This window comes from Pinus tabuliformis, chromosome 1_2, assembly GCF_031772625.1.
Source record: "Pinus tabuliformis cultivar Carrire ecotype Pingquan chromosome 1_2, CPIR1, whole genome shotgun sequence".
In the NCBI taxonomy this organism is placed as follows: domain Eukaryota; kingdom Viridiplantae; phylum Streptophyta; class Pinopsida; order Pinales; family Pinaceae; genus Pinus; species Pinus tabuliformis.
This window is the reverse complement of record NC_142298.1, coordinates 121,102,012-121,120,742: the sequence shown is the minus strand read 5'-3', so window position 1 is coordinate 121,120,742 and position 18,731 is coordinate 121,102,012.

The following is an 18,731-nucleotide window of genomic DNA, read 5'->3' as shown; positions in this document are numbered from 1 at the left end:
TAGTACCTTACCCTCCTACATTCACATATATTGTAATTTGAATGTATCCAATAGAGGATGAAGTCATTGCTTCCTTTCATAAAGGAACCATCCATAAGCATTGCCCTCACAAAAACCGAGTATGCAAGCACCTATTTTACCTTCTCCATCACAACCTCATCTCATCCACCATTTCCATTGCCACTTGTCATCTCATTTATCATTTCCTCCTACCATATCTATTGTTTATCCTCAATTTCTATCGTGCTCAAAATCAAATCTATGGCATTCAAATAAGAATGTTGTTGCTCCACAAGGACCAACACCCTCAAATCTGAACGTAGTGTTGCTCCACAAGAACCAACCCTGCCCAAAGCCAGGGTGCCATAAAATCTATAAATGAGAAATGTACATGTTTGCATGAGGACATGCAAATCCTCAGGCATGGGGGGGTGTTGGCCTCAAATATTCCCATGTTTTCATTATTGAATACCACCATTCATAACCTACATTCATGTACTATTACACTCATTTCACACCATAATTCCATAACTTGTTGCCAATTCACGTCTTACACCTCATGGTTAATTATCATTAGTTCTATTATATTTTTTATGATTAAATATTTTTTTTCCATGATTTGCTAATGACCATTTTTCTAATCTCATTTGTCACAGGGTTCCATCGCCAAAATTCTTCACAAGTCAGTTGAACTAGTTGGTACAAGTAGAGTATGTGACTATCTAATCTGTGGTTTCGACATTTTGGCATGCTTCAGGGGAAAGCTGACGAAGTTTATTGTCCAAAATAATGTTTTAATACCTTTAAATATGTTGGATTTCAACCAGGTCGTGCATGTGTTTATCCCTAGGAACTAATTAAAATGTTTGCTCAAAATGTACACAGTTTCCAAACTGCCAAGTTTGACCTTGATTTTTGCGTAGCTCGATATGAATATGGAACATCTGAGAAAATGGGTTTCTTAACCATATAACAAACTATCTATGTCCAAAACCGTTTCTCCAGATTCAAATTTTTCAAAAATTTATAAGCGAGTTTTGGAGGTAGTTTGAAAACCAATGATTTTTTTTCCAGAGTTCTAGAATCTTGCAAAAAGAGCGAGACAACAAACTTTGGGCATGATTTTCTAGGAGATGGATTTGAATGAGACAAATAAAATAGAGTTTTTTTTTTAAATATAACAATTTAGGTTCTCTCCAAACAATTTTCCAAAATTCGCCATGGTTAGGAAGATATGTCAATATCTTTGGGGTCAGTGTGTTAAAATTGTTCAATTTTCCATAATTGAGGAAAATGACTAATTCGCCTTGTAAATATTACAAATGGCTCAGTCATGGTTTGTATTGTAAGTTTTGGAAGTTTGTAAAATGAAGAGAAGCAGGGAAGGAATAAAGGATGGATTGAAGCTCTTTTGTAATAAGAATTGAATCTTAATTGAATTTTGCTTCATCTCTAAACTCTTTGTAAGTATTATAACTGTATTTTGAATTTCATTTTTATTGAGTTAGTTTAGGCTTGCTCCAGAAGTGGAAAGGTCCCACCAAAATAGGAAACAAGTCATTTAGATTATTTATATCATAGGATTTACATTCAAAGTGTGATTTCATTCAAGCATTCCTAGTGTGATTTAATTCAAGTTGTGAGATTTATTTCAAAGCATTGGGATTTAATTCAAGTTGTGTGATTTATTTCAAGCAGTGATTGTTTAATTCAAACTGTGTGATTGACTTCAAGAATTGTGATTTAATTAAGAGCATTTCGTGGATGATTTGATTCAAGTTATAAAATAGCATCAATTTGATTCATTTAGATATCATAGGATAATTTAGTTTTATTCCAGGATGATGGGATTAGTTCAATTTCCATTTCAAGTATAGTAGCATAGGGATTGATTTCATAGTACTATGATAGTAGCTCAATTTCATTTATAAACTCAGATAATTTCGTTGAAATTTCCTTTTCATTTAAGCATCAATAGATAAATTTAAGTTGATTTCATAGTTAACATGTCAGTGTGGTTTCATTGTAGTTAAATTTTACTTGGATTGAAATTAAGTTTGATTCATTTAGATTTAGATTAAAATTATTTATTTGCATTCTATACTTAATTCAGAAATAAGAATTTATATTAATTTAGGTTAAATGCTTTGATCCTGCGTTACCTGCACTAGTGCCTCAAATCTTACGAGTCCTGGATTGATAATTTAATGTTGGAATTATTACACATATAATTTCCCAACACTACCTTTTCGGACTTGAGAGACTATCTATGAAAAGGCACCTCTGGAGTTTCCTTTTTTCCTCTTTTTCAAACTCTCTAAACATGAAAAATACGTTGAGTCACCCCTCCATTGGACTCGTAAAACTTAAACGATACAGGACTTGTCACCATGAAGAGACCAAAAAAATCCTTACTAGGGATCATTAAACTTACTAGGATAGATTCATTCGAAGGATGAAAATATATGACAAGCATATGATATCCTCTTCAAGCTTGGTATTAAAATTAAAGATGTACTCGCTAGAAATAGTGGCGAAAAATGGGAGTAAACATATATCCTGTATTTTGTATAAAGGCAACATGTCGCTCTTGAAAATGACACTGATCTGCATTTCATGTCATGTTTGGGATATCCTCACATAGTCACTTGCCTTCCTTAGATTTGGAAATCCATTTGCCTCTCATCTATGTTGCAAATACTGGGGGGGGTGTGAGTCATTATTCCTTAACAATATCGCTTTTAAATCTTTTCAGAGCATTAGTTAATCATCGATTATTATTAATGTTTATCCAGTAATAACAGTAAACAATAAGACGCAATAGGAAAAATAATTTTAGGTGGAAAACTCCCTCCATGTCAAAAACCACCGAACGATTTTCTAATAAATTCTTTAATCTTCAGCCCCAACTGAAATTAAAGTTACATCCTAGAATTCTATAAAATAATTCTTCTCCAGCTCCCATTGGAATGACACCCCAACGTCTTGGTTTTTTCAGTAGTCAACTGAATGGATGCCCTAACATCCTAGACCAACCTACCACCCTGAAGTGTTCATAGACTCCAACGTATATTCAACCTCATGCAATAACCTAGAATCTCCCTACCACCCCATCATGATAAAAAATGAGACAAGAGTGTGGACACCCATACCAAGGACAATGAGCCACGATACAATATGATTTACAATGATTTTCTTGTACTTGACCGAACACCAAATCACATTATGACCTGAAACCCAAGCATGACAACATCCCAACAGTGGCTTCTATACGTCCCAACAATGCCTCTCCAACTATAGTAAGATTGATGGTTTTATAATAATGACTCTTGGAATGATGACTCTTTTACAAATTTACAATGATGACTCTTTTACAACACTAGCTTTTTGACAAGACCTGACACTTGACTTGGGATTGATTCTTGGATCAATTGCAGTTGTTGAGGTATTGTTATGCTTGCTCCAAGTAATGGAAATTCAGCATTGCATGCCCTTCTAGTATGTGTCCAAGTTGTTCTAAAGTGTCATCCTTCCTAGACATGCATTAACAAGCAAGACCCAAACAAATACAAAACAATATACTTACATTGTCTTGCAAAACATATTTCAGAGATGATACTAAAATTTCAAATGAAAACACTAATCATACATACCTTGCTTAGAAAACCTACCTTTGACTTTTGATGTGTAATCCTTATTCTAGTGATCCTTGAATGCATACTGTTTATTTCCTTCTACGAAGTCGATATTGAACCTATTGTATCTATGTAATTTCGGATATCCAAGATCGAAAATTTTGTCTTGTGGGAGCCTTCTGAGTCCTGTTTGTAACCCCATAGGTCAGATCAATATTGGATACTTCAAGAAATATTTATGCCCAATCTCCCATGATGATGTGATTATAGACTCGTTTAGTAGAGCGAACTTTTACAAAGTTCCACATCTTACTGTTTTAAACTTGGCCCTGTAAATGATACCTAACAAACTACAGTGCATCCTATTGTTTTCACTATTTATGAAATTTACATCTAATGCTGAGAGAGAAAGTTATGAAGATTTTCCTAAGGTCACATGTGTTGGAAATAATACTGAGAGGGGGGGTGAATCAGTATTATCAGAACTATAAAACTTTTTCAATGCTTAGAAACATATACGCTACTTTCGTTAAGAGAACCAGCGTGTACACGCAACTGTGAATAAAGAAAACAGCGTATACCTAGAAATCTTATAATTCAGTCAGTTTATCTTCAGTTAAGTGCATGAGGACATTATTCACCATATTAAGAGTAAGCAGATGCAGTAGAACAGATCACACAGAAACCATACACATGAACACCAAGATATAAGGTGGAAACCCAATGTGGGTGAAAACCACCTGCTGCAAGTTGTCTCTATCTTTCTTTAATATGAAACTTCAGTTTACAATCTTTTTTTACTGGTGCAGCCTTATACCAGTAAGTAGGCTACAACCTGCAGAAGGTTACAACCTTCTCTCGTTCTCCAAACTTCCTTGGAAGGGAGCTCCAACCCCCCTTTGCTCTTGTACTAGCTAAGATACTAGTACGTAGGTGCTGACCTACAATCTTCTTTCTTTCAGGTACCACCTTTCATACATTTTCAGACTGGATATTCCTGAAGCACAACATTACAATCTGTAGACCCCAATTCATTCAACTTTCACAACAGATCATTGAAGCATAAAACAACCAATACTAGCATTATCAAACTTTGAATCATTGAACCACTGAACCCTGTCAATCACCAGATACCAGAACACAGAGCAGTCTACAGAACTCTGCAATAACAGTCAGATCCAACTGCAAACCCAAAAATCAAGCTTCAAGAGATATACGCTACTTCAATGAGCGAAACCCGCGTATACATGCGCTTTTACCTAAGCCAACCTGCGTACAGATCTAAAAATAAATTCTCTCAACTTGCAGCTGTACCAGACATCAGTTAGACCCAGAACATAATATTGCGACAGTATGCAGATCTAGAAATACGCATAATCAACCATATCATAATAGTGCATTTCAAACCATTAGATCTCGATTTATCCTTAGATCTAGTCTTCCATCAACCGATGTGATTTCTCCTTAGCTCAGATCAAGCAACCCAGACCCTGCATATCAGATCTCTTTCTCTTTCAGATATTCAAGCCTTGTCCAAAAGATGATCTTGCCTAAAGATCTTCTTCTCCTTATATAGCCTTAGGCCTTGCTCAATACCAAGAGCCAAAACCATAGTAACGCAATACCATCAACTTCAAAACTAGGGATCGACACGCCCGTCGAGACACAATGATCCGAAACCATAGGCACAACTTCCAAGGACTAACCACCATGGACCAAAGGTACTTTTCCACATACACGCGCTTTTGCTGAAGCCAACCTGCGTGTACACGCGACTTGGGCTTAACAAACCTGCGTGTATGAACTTCCTTGGCAAGCTGTACTAGGATCTGTCTTCTGATTAAGTTGCCATTACCTGTACCAACCTCTGAGCACCTGTACCAACCTCTGAGTGAGTTGCCATCAAGGACAACACTTGAATCATAATGCCAACAATCTCCCCCTTTGGACTTGATGGCAACCACCACACCAAGTCACTCTCCCCCTTTGACATCAAGGGCAAAGGGCTGTGCTCCCCCTGAGGACATGCTGATACCTCTGCTTGGCTGTGCTGACTCATGCTCCCCCTGACAGTAGGCCAGATCTGCAAAAGATGTTCTTCAACAAGAACCAAGACTTATACACCATAAGGGACCTTCCTATCACCAAAAGACTCAATACATACATCCATACTCCCTACCAAGAGGGGACATATCAGAAACAACCAATTATATTACATCATTCATCCCAGGCATAGTGGGGAAACCAACATAGGCCGTTACATGACCTTGACACCATAAAAGAAATATCACAAAAGAGAGGCATGACATAGAGACAACAGATCTAGACCAAGACTTATGAAAGTCACCAACAGCATCTGATAAACATCTTTTAGATCAGCAACCAGGATTTCTTTCTGAGAAACCAATAACCAAAACATCGAAATGCCAACAATGCTTTATGAGACTTTTAAGCTGCTCCCCCTGAACCTGTGCCTTCTGCACCCCTTGAAACTGTGTCTGAAGAATTCTGACATACCCATCTCAGATCTTTTAAACCAGAGTTTGCACTTGCTATTCAGAACTCCATATACGCGATTTCTCCTGCATAGACCAGCGTATGTACGCGGATATACTCTCTGCAACATGCGTACAACATACACGCGACTTACCCCCCATAAATCTGCGTATATACGCGGATATCCCTTACGCAACTTGCGTATACCAACTTTTCTGTAGAACAGACAAGATTTAACAGTAGGATGAAGCATCAACTACTCCCAGCTTTTGTCTGAGATATTCAAAAGTTTCCCTGGGCAATGGTTTTGTGAGAATATCAGCAACTTGTTCCTTAGAAGGAACATACTCCAACTTGACCTTCTTCTCAAGCACTTGCTCCCGAAGAAAATGGTACTTGATTGGTATGTGCTTGGTCTTTGAATGCATGACTGGATTTTTTGAAATGCTAATTGCACTTGTATTATCACATAAGATAGAGACTGGTGGAGTGCAAGTGATTTGAAAGTCCTGCAAGGTTTGCATCATCCAAAGAAGTTGTGTACAACAAGATGCCGCAGCCACATATTCTGCTTCAGCTGTAGATAAGGCAATCGAACTCTGTTTCTTGCTGAACCAAGATACTAGTCTGGAACCCATGAAGAAAGCACCACCACTTGTGCTTTTCCTATCATCCACACTTCCAGCCCAATCTGCATCTGTGTAAGCATGAAGAGTGAGATCTGTATTTCTAGGATACCATAAGCCATAGTTTTGTGTCCCTTGAAGATACTTGAAGATTATTTTGACTGCCTGAAGATGAGTTTCCTTTGGGTTGGCTTGAAATCTTCCAACAATTCCTACTGCATGTGTAATATCTGGTCGGGTACCTGTCAAATAAAGCAAGCTCCCAATCATGGATCTATAAGTGGGTTGATGAACTGCTGCTGATCCATCATTTGCACTGAGGCTGCATCCTGTAACCATGGGTGTACATACAGGTTTTGACTCTTCCATGCCATACTTCTTCAAGATCTGCTTGAGGTATTTGGTTTGAGACAAGAAGATACCTCCTTCATTTTGTTGGATTTGCAATCCAAGAAAGTATGTCAATTCTCCAAGTAGTGACATTTCGAATTCTTTCTGCATAACCAAGGCAAAGTTTTGACTCATAGTCTCTTCATTGCTGCCAAAGATAATATCATCTACATAAACAACAAGAATTAGTAATTTGTTATTTTCAACTTTTATATAGAGATTGCTATCTGCTGATCCTTTTGAAAAGCCTTGTTGGTGAAGATATTTGTCCAACCGATAGTACCAAGCCCTTGGAGCTTGTTTGAGTCCATAGAGAGCCTTTTTCAATCTGCATACAAGGTTTGGATCATTCCCAAGAATGAAACCATCTGGTTGTTCAATATATACTTCTTCTTCTAAGTCCCCATTCAGAAAGGCTGATTTCACGTCCATTTGAAATACCTTGAAGTTTTGAAAGCTTGAGAGAGCAAGGAACATTCGGATGGCCTCAAGTCTTGCCACAGGAGCAAAGGTCTCTTCAAAATCTATTCCTTCTTGCTGCGCATACCCTTTACAAACAAGTCTGGCCTTGTTTCTAATTACTTCTCCATTTTCATTTAATTTGTTCTTGAAGACCCATTTTGTTCCTATTACATTCTTATCTTTTGGTCTAGGAACTAATTCCCAAGTGTTGTTCTTTTCGATCTGCTCAAGTTCTTCATCCATTGCTTTGACCCAACATTCGTCTTTGCAAGCCTCTTTAACATTTTGTGGTTCAGTGGAGGAGAGTAATGCCAAATAGCTTGAAGCTTCTGCAAGTGTCCTTCTTGTTTGTACTCCTACTTCTTTCTGCCCCACAATCTGAGATTCTGGATGATTCTTTTGAACATATCTGGATGGAGTCTTCTCTTCTATTCTTGTCTGCTCCTCTGGTTCTTCCTGAGGTTCTTCTTCTTCTTGAGGTTCTTCTTCTTCATCATTTCGCCTTTGGGGGTAACCTTCATCTTCTTCAATGTCTTCATGATGAACTTGCCTAGGAATATATCCCTTCTCGTCAACCACTACATCAATGCTGTCAACAATTCTGCCAAGTCTTTTATTGTAGCACTTGTATGCTTTGCTATGTTGAGAATAACCAAGAAGAATGCCCTCATCTGCTCTTGGTTCAAGTTTGCCAAGTTGCTCATCAGTATTCTTGATATAACATTTGCTTCCAAAGATTTTGAAGTGCTTCACCGAAGGAGTCTTACCACTCCAGAGCTCATGAGGTGTTTGAGTGCTGTTTACTCGGACATTTGTTTTGTTAAGAATAATAACAGCAGCATGTGCAGCTTCACCCCAGAAGGTTGCAGGAGTACCTGATTCATCGAGCATAGCACGAGCCATTTGTTGGATAGTTCTGTTCATTCTTTCCACAACCCCATTTTGCTGAGGAGTTCTAGCTGTAGAGAATTCTCTTCTTATCCCATGTTCGTCACAGAAATCGAAAAATTCATTTGAGGTGAACTCCCCACCTCTGTCAGATCTGAGGCACTTAATTTTGTGTCCTGATTCATTTTCAACCAAGGCTTTGAAGGATTTGAATTTTTCGAATGCTTCATCTTTGTGCTTCATGAGCCCTAACCAAACAAATCTGGAGAAATCATCAATGAATAATATCAGATATTCTTCTCCTCGAGGTGTCCTCTTCCTAAATGGACCACATACATCTGTATGGACTAGCTCGAGAGGCATGCTAGCTGATCCTTCCTTCTCTGGAAAGTTAGTTCTGGTTTGCTTTCCAAACTGACAAGATTTGCATATGGTATTGTCTGGAATTTTGATATCTGGAAGACCACGAACTGCCTGATATTTGCATGCTTTCCTTATTTGTGAAAAGCTTAGATGTCCTAACCTTCGATGCCATAACCAGTGCTCTTCATCCTTGCTTAGATAGCATTGTTGTTGTCCTTCTTCAAATATGTACAGATTATTTGGAGTTCTTTTGCCTTTGAGTACTGTTTTACCTGTATCAAGATCACGAACAAGACATCCATTCGATCTGAAAATAACCTCGGTTCTTTGATCACACATCTGGCTGACACTTAGAAGATTATGCTTCAATCCATCAACATACAAAACATTTCCAGCTTTGACCTTTCCTTTTAACTGAGCAATGCCTTTTCCTTTTATAGTTGCAGGAGTATCGTTTCCAAAAGAGACTTTCTTTCCTTTTTCTAGAACAGAATAAGATTCAAGTTTTTCTTTATCACCTGTCATATGCTTCGAACATCCACTGTCAATGTACCATAGATTTTCCTGTCCCTCTGCATAAAATGCTATTCCACATCTTTCTGTTTGAGGTTCCTTTATTCTCCATGTTTTGGTGCTTGAGGCTTGCTCCTTTTTCTGCTGAAACCTGCTCCTGCATTCAGATTCTTCATGACCAAAGTTATTGCAAATAGAACATTCGACTTCATTTTCAAGAACTGAAAAGTTGTTATAGGTCCTTTTTGTCATCCCTGTCATACTTCTTTGTTTTTGAGCTTCCCTAGTCATGATTGTTTTATATGCAACACATTGAGCTGCTTTGTGACCAAAATTATGGCAAGAAAAGCATTGTCCATTGAAGAAGCTTCTGCGGTTATTGAATCTACCTGCCAACTGATTGTAATTTATATTTTCATCTTTTCTTGAACCAAACTGAGAAGATTTTACCTGTGGCTGGTTGTAGCTTTTGTTCACCCTTAAGATGGATTGCCCCTGATAGTTTCTGTTTGTATTTTGTCTCTGCTTTACCTGATTATCTTCATTGTTCTTCTGCTCATTTCTTCTTGCCGCATCAAGATAACTTTTTGAGGTGGATGCTTGAGAGGTTTCTCCATTGTAACCCAAACCTGTCTTGTTTAGAGGAGACCGCTGCACATTGATAATCTCATCCAAAGTTTCAGATCCTTTGACAAACTTAAGATTAATAGCTTTTGTTTTCTCAATTTCTTTTCTGAGACCAACAATTTCACCTTCTAGTTTTTCAAGATGTTTTTCTTTTTCATCAATTTGAAATTGTAGAGTATCAATGATCACATTCTTTTCTTCTATACATCTCCTGAGTCTAGTAATTTCATCATAGAGGGTATTCACATCTACAACATCCTCATAATCATCATCTTCAAATGCCATTAACAACTTATATTTATTACCTTGTTCATCTTCATCACTGTTTGATAAACCATCACTATCTTCATGGGTGTAGTAGCTTTTCTTATTTGCACTTTGTTTCTTGTTCCATCTAGCAGGTTCCTTTCCTTTATCCTTATAAGGACATTTTGCAGCATAATGACCTACTCTTCCACAAGCAAAGCATTTGAAAGGTAGCTTACCTCTAAACCTTCCAGAACCCCTTTGAAGATTTCTGACAAAATTTGATTCTTCTTCCTCTTCTTCTGGAACATGGCTTGCTTCATAGTAATCTTCTTTGCTTGATGCCTTAAAAGCAGCCTCCCTTCTGTCTGATGGACCTCCCTTTCTCATTTCATAAGCAGTTAGAATTCCATGTAGCTGAGACATAGTGAGAACATAGAGATTTTCCTTTTCTTCTATTGCAGATACTTTAGATTCAAACTTGGGGGATAATGATCTTAGAATCTTTTGAACTACTATAGCCTCTTTTATTTCTTCACCCAAATTTTTCATACAATTAACAATCTCATCTACCCGAAGAAAATAATTAGCCACACTTTCATCATTATACATCTTGAGAGTCTCATATTGAATCCTGAGAGTTTGAAGTTTAGCTTGTTTTACCTGTTCATCTCCTTCATAGCTCGTGACCATTTTGTCCCATATCTCCTTTGATGATTTGAAGTGCATTACCTTCATGAATTCTATTTGGGATATACTTCCTAATAGAGTACTGACTGCTTTTGCATTTGTTTCATACTTCTTTTTCTCAGCTGGATCTGTAGGAGTAGCTGAAGGAAAAGCATAGCCTGTTTCTACAATGTCCCAAACTTCTGTACCAAGAGATTGAAGATATGCAGTAACTCTTACCTTCCAATAATTGAAGTTTGTCCCATCAAAAACGGGTGGCCTGATTGATGCTTCTCTCTCGTAGTTGCTCATGATGAACGATCTACCTTCAAGCGATCAAGCTTCTCTGAAGGACCTGCTCTGATACCAATTGTTGGAAATAATACTGAGAGGGGGGGTGAATCAGTATTATCAGAACTATAAAACTTTTTCAATGCTTAGAAACATATACGCAACTTTCGTTAAGAGAACCAGCGTGTACACGCAACTGTGAATAAAGAAAACAGCGTATACCTAGAAATCTTATAATTCAGTCAGTTTATCTTCAGTTAAGTGCATGAGGACATTATTCACCATATTAAGAGTAAGCAGATGCAGTAGAACAGATCACACAGAAACCATACACATGAACACCAAGATATAAGGTGGAAACCCAATGTGGGTGAAAACCACCTGCTGCAAGTTGTCTCTATCTTTCTTTAATATGAAACTTCAGTTTACAATCCTTTTGTACTGGTGCAGCCTTATACCAGTAAGCAGGCTACAACCTGCAGAAGGCTACAACCTTCTCTCGTTCTCCAAACTTCCTTGGAAGGGAGCTCCAACCCCCCTTTGCTCTTGTACTAGCTAAGATACTAGTACGTAGGTGCTGACCTACAATCTTCTTTCTTTCAGGTACCACCTTTCATACATTTTCAGACTGGATATTCCTGAAGCACAACATTACAATCTGTAGACCCCAATTCATTCAACTTTCACAACAGATCATTGAAGCATAAAACAACCAATACTAGCATTATCAAACTTTGAATCACTGAACCACTGAACCCTGTCAATCACCAGATACCAGAACACAGAGCAGTCTACAGAACTCTGCAATAACAGTCAGATCCAACTGCAAACCCAAAAATCAAGCTTCAAGAGATATACGCTACTTCAATGAGCGAAACCCGCGTATACACGCGCTTTTACCTAAGCCAACCTGCGTACAGATCTAAAAATAAATTCTCTCAACTTGCAGCTGTACCAGACATCAGTTAGACCCAGAACATAATATTGCGACAGTATGCAGATCTAGAAATACGCATAATCAACCATATCATAATAGTGCATTTCAAACCATTAGATCCCAATTTATCCTTAGATCTAGTCTTCCATCAACCGATGTGATTTCTCCTTAGCTCAGATCAAGCAACCCAGACCCTGCATATCAGATCTCTTTCTCTTTCAGATATTCAAGCCTTGTCCAAAAGATGATCTTGCCTAAAGATCTTCTTCTCCTTATATAGCCTTAGGCCTTGCTCAATACCAAGAGCCAAAACCATAGTAACACAATACCATCAACTTCAAAACTAGGGATCGACACGCCCGTCGAGACACAATGATCCGAAACCATAGGCACAACTTCCAAGGACTAACTGCCATGGACCAAAGGTACTTTTCCACATACACGCGCTTTTTCTGAAGCCAACCTGCGTGTACACGCGACTTGGGCTTAACAAACCTGCGTGTATGAACTTCCTTGGCAAGCTGTACTAGGATCTGTCTTCTGATTAAGTTGCCATTACCTGTACCAACCTCTGAGCACCTGTACCAACCTCTGAGTGAGTTTCCATCAAGGACAACACTTGAATCATAATGCCAACAACATGTTTAACATGGAATTTGGGAGCCCGAAAAAACTTAACTTCATCAAATCCTATCTCCGAAAATACAGTGAATTAAGATATGAAATTCGGTCGCAAGGTTCATCATGATTTTGGTTCAAATGGGTTTTCATTTCATCTTCTTAAGCTTCATATATTTTTTTTTATAGTGAACATTCCATGATGACTTGTTTGAAGCAGCGATATCCTAGAATCCAAGTCTCTAAACTTGCTTCGAAACAAACCTTCAAACTTAATCATAATTTTGTGCTATAACCATTCATCAATGAATTCTTAAACTCCCTACAACAGATCATGCATTAGATGCTCATTAGGGCCAAAAAATTACAAAGGTCTTCTCATAATATAGTTTGTTGAAAAGTGCTTTCCATAGGAGGATATGAGGGTCATCATTTATAGAAATGTCTCGAGTTGAGAGGGTCCTAAACAATTGAATGTTGCAGGGCTTTTAGGAGCATTGAAAAATATTATTTATTGACTATATAATGACGATAACCAATGACGAGTACCATGCCACAACCCCATGGGGTTTTAGCACACTAACCAGGGTTACTAACTTAAACCATGAATAACTCTCAAACCGTGAAGAACTACTCGGCATGCCATATATCAACGAAAACATCTTGATGACTAGAATCCATATAGGATATCCTTCACTCAAAATAGGATGACTTTTCAAGTCAAAATTATCATGAAAGATCGGGGTAGGCTCTGGTGTTGATTAGGTTGACATCAATGACAACCACTGATCAACAATCTCCTCCTTTGGCATTGATGGAAACAAAATTACTCCCCCTACGATCATGACACCTCTTGTTACTGCCTACTCTCTACCTTTGTCATCAATGGAAAATGGTAACTCCCCCTAACAAATTTTCATCCTGTGGACCTGTACGCACCTCCACTCCCCCTTTCTACTTAGTTAAATAAGAGAAAGAGTCTAATGAGAACTTGGGAGAATCCCAAGATTTTGGCAAAAATACTCAAATGTTTCACGAGGTAATGGTTTGGTAAAGATGTTAGCAATTTATTCCTTTATGCCAACATATTCAAGCTTCATATTCTTTTCGGCGACCTACTCTCTAATGAAATGATATTTGATTGGCATTTGCTTTGTTTGGGAATGCATTGCAGGATTCTTGGAGATACTTATGGCATTGGTGTTAGCATAGAATATGGGAATAGGCTCATCAAACTTGACTTGAATATCTTGCAAAGTTTTCTTCATTTAGAGAACATGAGGATAACAAGTTGCTGCCGCAATATAGTTTTCTTCCACTATGGATAACGAGATTAAAGACCTCTTTTTAATTAACCATGAAGAAAGGAAATCACCTAGATATAATCTTTCTCCATTGGTACTCTTATGATAATCAACACTTCTTGCCCAATCTGCATCTATATAAGCTTGGATAACTAAATCATTTCCTTTGGGATACCATAAACCATATTATGTTGTACCGTTAAGATATCAAAGAATTATTTTGATGGTAATAATATGAGATTCTTTTGGTGCTCCTTGGAATCTTGCTACTTGTCCAACTGCATGCATTACATCTACATGAGAAGCTGTCACATATAGAAGGCTGCCAATCATAGATCTACACAACCTCTGGTCCACATCTTTTGAAAAATCTTCTAAACTGAACTTGCAACCTGTTACCATTGGGGTAAGGACAGGTTTGCAATCTTCCATCTTGAATTTCTTGAGAATTTTATTGATGTACTTGGTTTGATATATAAACATTCTTTTATCCTATTGAGATATCTAAAACCCTAAAAAGTATGTCAGCTCGCCAAGTAGAGACATTTAAAACTCACTTTGCATCTTTGTGGAAAAATTTTTAGTTAATCTATCATCATTCCTTCCAAAGGTTATAGCACCCACATATACCTTGATAATTATTAGGTTATCTTGATCCACTTTCACATGGATATTGTTGTCGACACTTCCTTTCTTGAATCCCTTTTGATGTATATATCCATTAAGACGATCATACCAAGTTTTAGGAACTTTCTTGAGATCATATAACAACTTCTTTAATATGCAAACATAGTCTTCCGTGTCAGAGAGAAGAGAACCTTTGGGTTGTTCAATGTAAAATTATTCTTCCAATTCACCATTTAAAAAGGTTGACTTAACATCCATTTGGTACACCTTGATTTTTCTCGAGCATGCATAAGTGAGAAGCATCATGATAGCTTCCATTATGGAAATGGGAGAAATTTTTTCTTCAAAATCAATTCATTCTACTTGTGCATATCCTTTGCAGACTAATATTTCCTTATTGCTAGTAACATGTCTGTCCTCATTGAATTTGTTTCTAAAGACTCATTTAGTTCCAATAACATTTTTATCCTTTGTTCATGGAACCAATTCCCAAGTGTCATTCTTCTCAATTTGATCTAGTTCTTCATTCATAGCTACTACCCAGTGTTCATCTTGAATAGCTTCATCAAAATTTCTAGGCTCGATAGTTGCTAAAAGAGCAAGGTGGGATTTATATGATGAACAAAGTTGTTGACTTCTTCTAGTTCCAATTCTTTCATTTATGTCGTTGATGATTAGATTTGACTGATGATTCTTTTGACACCATTATTTTAAATCCTTTAGAGAAGCTTCTTGTACATCCTGCTGATCATTTCTTATTTCCTCTTGGTTGATTGTTTTTCTCTTATTTTATTGTTCTTGTTTTGGAGCTTCTTCTTCATCCTTCACAGATTCTACCTTAAGTCCCTTATATTTTCTTGAAGAGACAATCTCATCGTTATCCTTTGGACCACAATCTTCATCAAAAGTAAAATTTAAGTTTTCCGCTATTTGTTTTCACCACATATTGTCACATCTATAAGCCTTCCCTTTGTGTGAATAACCAACGAAAATACCTTCATCAACACATGAATCAAACTTGCCCAATTTTTTATCTTCTGTTTTGATGTAGCATTTGCTTCCAAATATTTTGAAGTATTTGACATTAGTTGGTCTTCCTTTCCATAGTTCGTATGGAGTCATGTTGCAATTGTTCCAGAGCAGACCTCTGTTTATAATGAGTACGAATGTATCGATTGCTTGAACCAAGAATTTATCATCTGATTTTGAGTCATTTAACATTGTTTTGGCCATTTCATGTTCAATTCTGTTTTTTCTTTCAAAAACTCCATTTTGTTGTGGTTTTTGGCAATTAAGAATTGCCTTTTTATTCCATTTTCGTCACAGTACTCCTGAAATACTTTGGAAGTGAATTCTCCACCATTATTTGATCTCACACATTTGATATTCAAATTGGTTTCATTTTTGACCAATTCCTTTTAGATTTTAAAACAATGAAATGCCTCTGACATTTTCTTTAAGAAACTAACGGCTATCATTCTGGTATAATCATCTATTATTAGCATAAAGTATAATTCTCTATCTCAACTTTTTGTTCTCATAGGACTACATAGATCAGTATGTATTAATTCCAATGGATGCGATGCAAAGTGTTTTTTTTCTTGAACTCAATCTGCGTTTGTTTTCCATGTCGACAAGCTCCACATATCGTATTGTTAGGTTTTGAAATTTTCGGCATATCTCTGACTGCTTCCTTTCTGTTGATCTTAACCAAATTATCGAAATTCATATGTCCCATTCATTTGTGCCATAACCAAATTTCATCTTCTTTCACAAAAAACACCCTTTAGGCACCTCATCTAAAGTATATATGTCATTTGGACCTCTGCTTGTTGTAGCAACAATTTTACCGAACTTGACTTTCCTGATTTCACATTTCTCAGAGTTGAATAGCATCATGTTCCCTTGATCACACATATTTCCAAGGCTAAGCAGACTTTGATTCATATTTTCAACCAACAACACATCCTTCACTAATGCATCCTTGCTTCTAAGAGTGATTGTTCCATCTCCTATGACATCTGAAGACCAATCATTTCCAAAAGACATTGTTCCATCCTTCTTTTCCTTCAAGGATATGAACTTCTTTCTATCTCAAGTCATATGCGTTGAGAAACCACTATCAACATACCAAATTTTGCTGTTTCTTTGAGCCTGGAAAGAGAAAGTACATTTTTTCGTCTTCCTTTTCCATATTTGTTCATTCTAATTTTGCGGGAATTCTTTTGAAGAACTTCCAATTCTGCAATCTTTAGTCAGGTGTCCAAAATTATTACATTTGTAAAATTCGGAATCATCTATCAAATGATAAAATCTATTGATATTCTGCTGAGTTCTGGAATATCCATTCCTGAAAGATCTCCCATAACTATATTCATTCCAAATATATGTTCAACATTCTATAGCTTTATGTCCAAATCTTTCACATGAATAACAATGACCATAAAATACAGGTTGATACCTAGGAGGAAATCTTCTTCGAGGAATTGCCTTCCAAGGTTCTTCCTGTCCCAATCTCTTGATTTAGATGGGAGGTTTCCTTTCTTAGTGGTTTTTGTATATCCATCTTCTTCTGTTGTCATAGAAGGACTTGAATCCTTTTTAGATTTTTCTTTGTAACCAAGACTATTCTTGTCACTACATGAACATTGATTGTTGATGAGTTCTTCCAATGCCTTTCACATGTTGTCGTAGTTTTGAAGATTTTTTCCATTTTTTACTTCCTTTCATAGAGAGACTATTTCAGCTTCCAGTTCTTCTCTTTACTTGTTGCTTTCCTTTAATTATTTCCCGAGCAATTCTTCAATTACTTTGCATTCTTAAATCTTGACTTTAAGACTTAGGACCTGTTCTCTTTATGTCTTTAATTCATCTTCAAGAGTATCAACATGCTTCTCTTCGCCCTTTAGCTCTTTGATAACCCTGGTCACTTAATTTTGAAATTCAACCTCAACCATCACTTCTTCTTCATCTCCTTGCTCTTCAGATGCCTCTCACTTATTGTGCTTGGCCATAAACAAAACTCTTCCATTTTTTTCTTCTTCGTTATCACTGTCCTCATCGGATGAGTACCCATCTTCTTTGGAGATTATCTTTTCTTAAACCATTTCTTCTTTCCTTGCTTTTTGAACTTCCTAGGGCCTTTCTTTCATTTCATAACAACATTATTTTTGTGAGGAGACTTTTCTGCAAAATTCCCAACATCACCACAATCAAAACGTAACAATGGAAGTTTACCTTTCAATTTTCGCGTACTTGTTCTCATCTTTCATGTGAAGTAGGCAAATTCTTTATCCAAAAATTCTTCTTCATCTTCTTCCTTTTCTTCATCCTTACAACTGCAACTTTTCGCTTTCGGGATCTTGTTTTCCTTACTAGTCTTCTTGGATGTGGAAAATGTTGTTTATAAGTGATATGTGCCATCTTCTTTTTCAATCCTAATTTCATATGTTGTAAGAATTCCATGCAATTCATCTATGTTGAGATTGTTTAGATCTGATCTATCTTCCAAGATAGGTAACGTTGAGTTGAACCTTGTTGGGAAGGTTCTGAGGATCTTTTGGACAACATTTTTTGTGTTGAGAGGTTCTCCCAAACCTTCCAATATATTTTTCGTTTCATCAACAAGTTGAAAGTATGAAAAAATATTTTCATCTTCCTTCGTTTTGAGTTGTTCAAATTTTTCCCTGTAAATTTGAAGCTTTTCTTCTTTCACCTTTGGGTCACATGCATATATATTTTCAAACTTGCCACATACCTCTTGAGCAGTTTTGAAACTCAATACCTTAAGATAAAAATATTTGATAATCCCACTGATAATAAGATATTTAATCTTTGCATCATATACCATATTTCTCTTACCTTGTTCATCCTGGGTCAGTGTGAGGCCTTTGTCAATGATTTCCCATATTTCGTATCCTTGTGCCAGCAAATTAACGTGCATTCTTCCACACAAAAGTCTATATTTATTTCGATTTAACAAAGAAACTCTATTATTAGTATATTCCATGATCTCCTTCCTATTGTTAGACTTCTATTG